A 5,000-nucleotide genomic window follows, 5' to 3' on the forward strand; every position below is an offset into this window, starting at 1 on the left:
TGCCACAATATAATGCATTCAGTGGTTGGTGGTAGGAAGGGTTGAAATTGTGCCGGAAATGGCCCATACAAGAAATATGTGGTCCCCTGATCCATCTTATTCAAAGTGGTAACTTTGAATAAGAACTGACCTGTACCAGCATGGAAAGTCAGTATTCAATAATGATGATGATGATGATGACAACAGCGATGACGATGATGTAAATGGTGCCAGATTGACAGAAGATAGAAAAGTGTGGTAACGATATAACATTCTCAGTTTTTCCCAAAAATATTCTTCCATGATTGGCAAAAGAAGGGCCAAGACAAAAGGAACCATGGTGAGTATGAAAAGTGTCAGAGGCCTGCAAGACTGTACTCTACTTTAGTAGAAAAAAACTGGTCTTTAATCCTTCAACATTTAGATTACTCTGTCAAATGTAATGCTTATCTATTCACATTTATCATCATCATCATCGTTGTCATCATCATCATCGTCGTCATCATCATCATCATCATTATCATCATCATCATCATCATCATCATCATCATCATCATCATCATCATCGTCGTCGTCGTCATCATTTAACATCTGTTTTCCATGTTGGCATGGCTTGGACAGTTTGACAGGAGCTGGCAAGCCAGAGAGCCTCACTAAGCTCTAATTGTCTGCTTTGGCATAGTTTCTATGGCTGGATGCCCTTCCAAACACCAACCACCTTACAAAGTGTACTGGGTGCTTTTTACATGTCATTGTCATTTAATGTCCACTTTTCCATGCTTGTGTAATAGGTCAGACAGAAATTTTTAGGCAGATTTGTTTTTGTTTTTTTTTATAGCTGGACATCCTTCCTGTCACCATCCCACACCTGCTTCCAAGCAAAGGTAATATTTCCCTTGAATTATTTTGAATTTATCATGCATTATCTTATAGCTTCGAGATTTCGATGATGTGATTGCTTATTTTTAGAATGACATTGTAGGATAGGTATGAGAAGCCAAATTTGGCTGCCTTGAATATAGAAATAAGTAGACTATTTGGGCTGAATGTAGCTGGTTTGAATGCTATAGGGTTAATGTGTTGTGCCATAGTTTAATCCCAAATTAGAGTTGATCTAACAGACCTATTGTCAAAGATAGTCCATCCATGAACAAATTTTTTTTTAGGCAGTTTGCGTTGAGAATTATTCAATATGCATCTCTCTTGTAGGGTGTGATTTAAGAATGAATTAGCTGCTATTCATAGAAAGCCAAATGACAGCATAACAGTTCCTTCATTGGTTTATATTCTTATAAAAAGAATCAGACATAAATGATTTGCTTAGCAAGGTTTCGTAGCCATTTATTGTTTAAGATATAAAACATATTTTTTGTTGAATTTAAGATCTGTCTGCAATAAATTTGTATTATTCTGCTACCATCTATGTATGTGATGTTTAACTATGAAATGAAATGAAAACAAAATCTGTTATAGACAACAGTTATTCATAAGACAATAACTAATAAACTACGGAACAAAATCACAGGCATAAGTCTATTATAGACACAGTTTTATATTATTTACATTGTTTTTATAAACAATTGACTCAGAAATAGTTTGAATTGTGATAAATATATTGTTGAGATTTTTTTTAGATTCCACACAACACCATGTAGATGCTCTTGTGCTTCATTCATTGGGACTGTTGAAACAAATCCAGTCATGTGTACTTTACTTTGATATAAAAACTAGGATATAGGACAATGTTAAATGTTACAATGTGGTCATAATGTTATAGATAGACAGATTAGGTCTTCAGTTCTGTTATATAAAGAGTTTGCTATATATTATTATATATTATATAGATTATATGTTTTTATATATATTATATATATTATATATTATTATATATTATTATATACATTATATATTATTATATATATATATATTATATATTATTATATAGATTATATATTATTATATATATTATATAGATCAAAAAGCATAAAAAGCACCATCCGAACGTGGCAGATGCCAGCGCCGCCTTGACTGGCTTCCGTGCCGATGGCACGTTAAAAGCACCAACCGATCGTGGCCGATGCCAGACTCCCCTGGCACCTGTACTGGTGGCACGTAAAAAGCACCCACTACACTCGCGGAGTGGTTGGCGTTAGGAAGGGCATCCAGCTGTAGAAACACTGCCAGATCAGACTGGAGCCTGGTGCAGCCCTTGGCTTCCCAGACCCCGGTTGAACCGTCCAACCCGTGCTAGCGCGGAAAACGGACGTTAAACGATGATGATGATGATTATATATCATTATATATATTATATATATTATATATTATTATATACATTATATATTATTATATAGATTATATAGATTATATATTATTATATATATTATATATTATTATATATATTATATATTATTATTTTAATTATATTATTATAATTATATTATTATAATTATCTTAATTATATTATTCTTTTAAAACATTTTCAATAATTTTAATAAAAATAAGTCTAGGCTATGACTGTGTAGTAAGAAGTTTGCTTCTCAACCACATGTTTCTGGGTTCTTCAGTTCCACTACATGGTACTGTGGACAAATGTGTTCTATTATAGTTGCAGGCCAACCAAAGCCTTGTCTGTGGATTTGGTTGATGGAAACTGAAAGATGCTCATCCATCCATAAAATATATCTGCCTCAATAACCAGCAACCCATGAAAGCATGGAATAGTGGATGCTAAAATGATGGCGATGATGATAGTCACTGTGGAAAGATGAACAGAAGTAAAGTATTTTATCATGGATGTGCATAAGCATATTCATTGATTGGTAAAAAGATGAAAATAGTAGATAATAACTCTCAATGTATGAAGAGGAACATCATCATCATCATCATCATCGTTTAACGTCCGTTCTCCATGCTAGCATGGGTTGGACGGTTCGACCGGGGATCTGGGAAGCCAGAAGGCTGCACCAGGCTCCGGTCTTATCTGGCAATGTTTCTACAGCTGGATGCCCTTCCTAATGCCAACCACTCCATGAGTGTAGTGGGTGCTTTTTACGTGCCACCTGCACTGGTGCCAGGCGAGGCTGGCATCGGCCACGGTCGGATTGGTGTATTTTACGTGCCACCTGCACAGAAGCCAGTCGAGGTGGCACTGGCTTCAGCCATGATTCGGATGGTGCTTTTTACGTGCCACCGACATGGAAGCCAGTCGAGGCGGCACTGGCATCAGCCATGATTCGGATAGTGCTTTTTACGTATCTCCAGTCCAGGCATCCTGGCATCTGCCGGGTGCCAGTCATAGGATTGGTTCAATTTCGATTCCGATTTCACTTGCCCCAACAGGTCTTCGCAAGCAAAGGGGGGTTGGCATAGGTGCCTGTCGTCGGATGAGGTTCGATATCGACTTCGCTTGCCTCAACAGGTCTTTGTGTGTCCAAGGGAGGAAAAAAAGAATATAGTTTTCAAAGGTGTTCTCAGACTGCAGACAGTGTAAAATTCACTACCTATGTGGCTTTACTTCAATTCAAATATCAAACACTTCATTAAAAGTACAATTTCAAAAGAAATTGTCTTTCATAGTTTTCTACAAATATTCAATAATCTTCTCATTTTCAAAATAATCATGAAATTTCCAAGAGTAAAAATAGTGTAAATTTAATTCTATTTCTTTTCATCTGCTTTAAGTAGAAGTGCATCTATATTTCAATGGTATATGGAGTAAATGGTGAAGGCGCATGGCTCAGTGGTTAGAGCGTCGAGCTTACGATCGTGAGGTTGTGAGCTCGAATCCCGGGCCGGGCTGCGTGTTGTGTTCTTGAGCAAGGCACTTTATTTCACGTTGCTCCAGTTCACTCAACTGTAGAAATGAGTTGCGACGTCACTGGTGCCAAGCTGTATCGACCTTTGTCTTTCCCTTGGATAACACTGGTGGCGTGAAGAGGGGAGGCTGGTATGCATGGGCGACTGCTGGTCTTCCATAAACAACCTTGCCCTGACTTGTGTCTAGGAGGGTAACTTTCTAGGTGCAATCCCATGGTCATTCATGACCGAAGGGGGTTTTTATCCTTTATGGAGTAAATTGCTCTCCTGAACTGAAATGGGGCAAGTCAAATCAATCCGCATATTTAATTCAATGTTTTTAAGTGATTATTTGCTGGGAATTGAGGGCAAAGAGCAAGTTCCACAGAAACAGAAAGTTTTATGGTTGATTGGTAGGTTGGTAGATAAGTAAGTAGACAGACAGACAAACAGATAGGCAGACAGATATGAGATTAAACAAAGCATTTTGTGTGGTAGTGTTTCGAGAGACTCATTGTGTTGATGTCAATATGAAGAATGAGACAATTACAACTGGGTGAAGTCAGTGTGATTAAAGGCTCAATCTGAATCATATAAAATAATTTGTATAACAGGCATGCAGTATGATATATTATTAGTGATATGTAAAGCTGACAAGTAACCAAAGGCCTTATAAAACAAAGAAAGGAAACAGCTTATCCATGACATTGATTGTATCAAAAAATATATCTCTATATTAAGAATCATGTCAGAACACTAACAGATATGACAGCAAAGATCTTTATCTTAAAACTAGCAGTATCGCCCGGCGTTGCTCGGGTTTGTAAGGGAAAAAACAATATAAGCATTTTTAGAGAGTTACTTCCCTTATATAATAGCAAAAAGTTGCATTAAAAATGGGAAAAAATTATGGAAAAATTTTTTTAAAATCGTAGACTCATCGTAGACATGCGCTAATACCCAGAATGGCTCGATATGAATCACGACTATAAGATACCTGCTTTTGGTTACACTGCACCGCAAAATGTGGGAGTAGTTACGAATCTAAATCGTAGGAGACAGACACACAACTTCACTTTTATATATAAAGATATCTGATAATATTGGTGCAGGTGTGGCTGTGTGGTAAGAAGTTTGTTTCCCATCCACATGGTTCCAGGTTCAGTCCCATTGTGTGATACCTTGGGCAAGTGTCTTCTACTATAGCCCCAGGAGTGGATTTGGTA

General features: G+C 37.1%; 1 protein-coding gene across 5 annotated transcripts in view; it reads left to right on the top strand.

Annotated features, from left to right (window-relative positions):
- The window catches only part of LOC115212914 (pleckstrin homology domain-containing family H member 2), a 1,355,391-nt gene that overhangs the window by 93,532 nt on the left and 1,256,859 nt on the right, over positions 1–5,000 (top strand). For 3 of the 5 annotated variants that reach the window (XM_036504153.1, XM_036504157.1, XM_036504155.1), the window contains exon 2: positions 818–863. The exons of the other annotated variants lie outside the window; for them this stretch is intronic. The gene's annotated coding sequence lies outside the window, so the exon portion shown is untranslated. The remainder of the gene's footprint in view (positions 1–817; positions 864–5,000) is intronic. 5 annotated transcript variants of the gene reach the window in all.

The sequence above is a fragment of the Octopus sinensis genome, linkage group LG6 (genome assembly GCF_006345805.1).
Source record: "Octopus sinensis linkage group LG6, ASM634580v1, whole genome shotgun sequence".
Classification (NCBI taxonomy): Eukaryota; Metazoa; Mollusca; class Cephalopoda; order Octopoda; family Octopodidae; genus Octopus; species Octopus sinensis.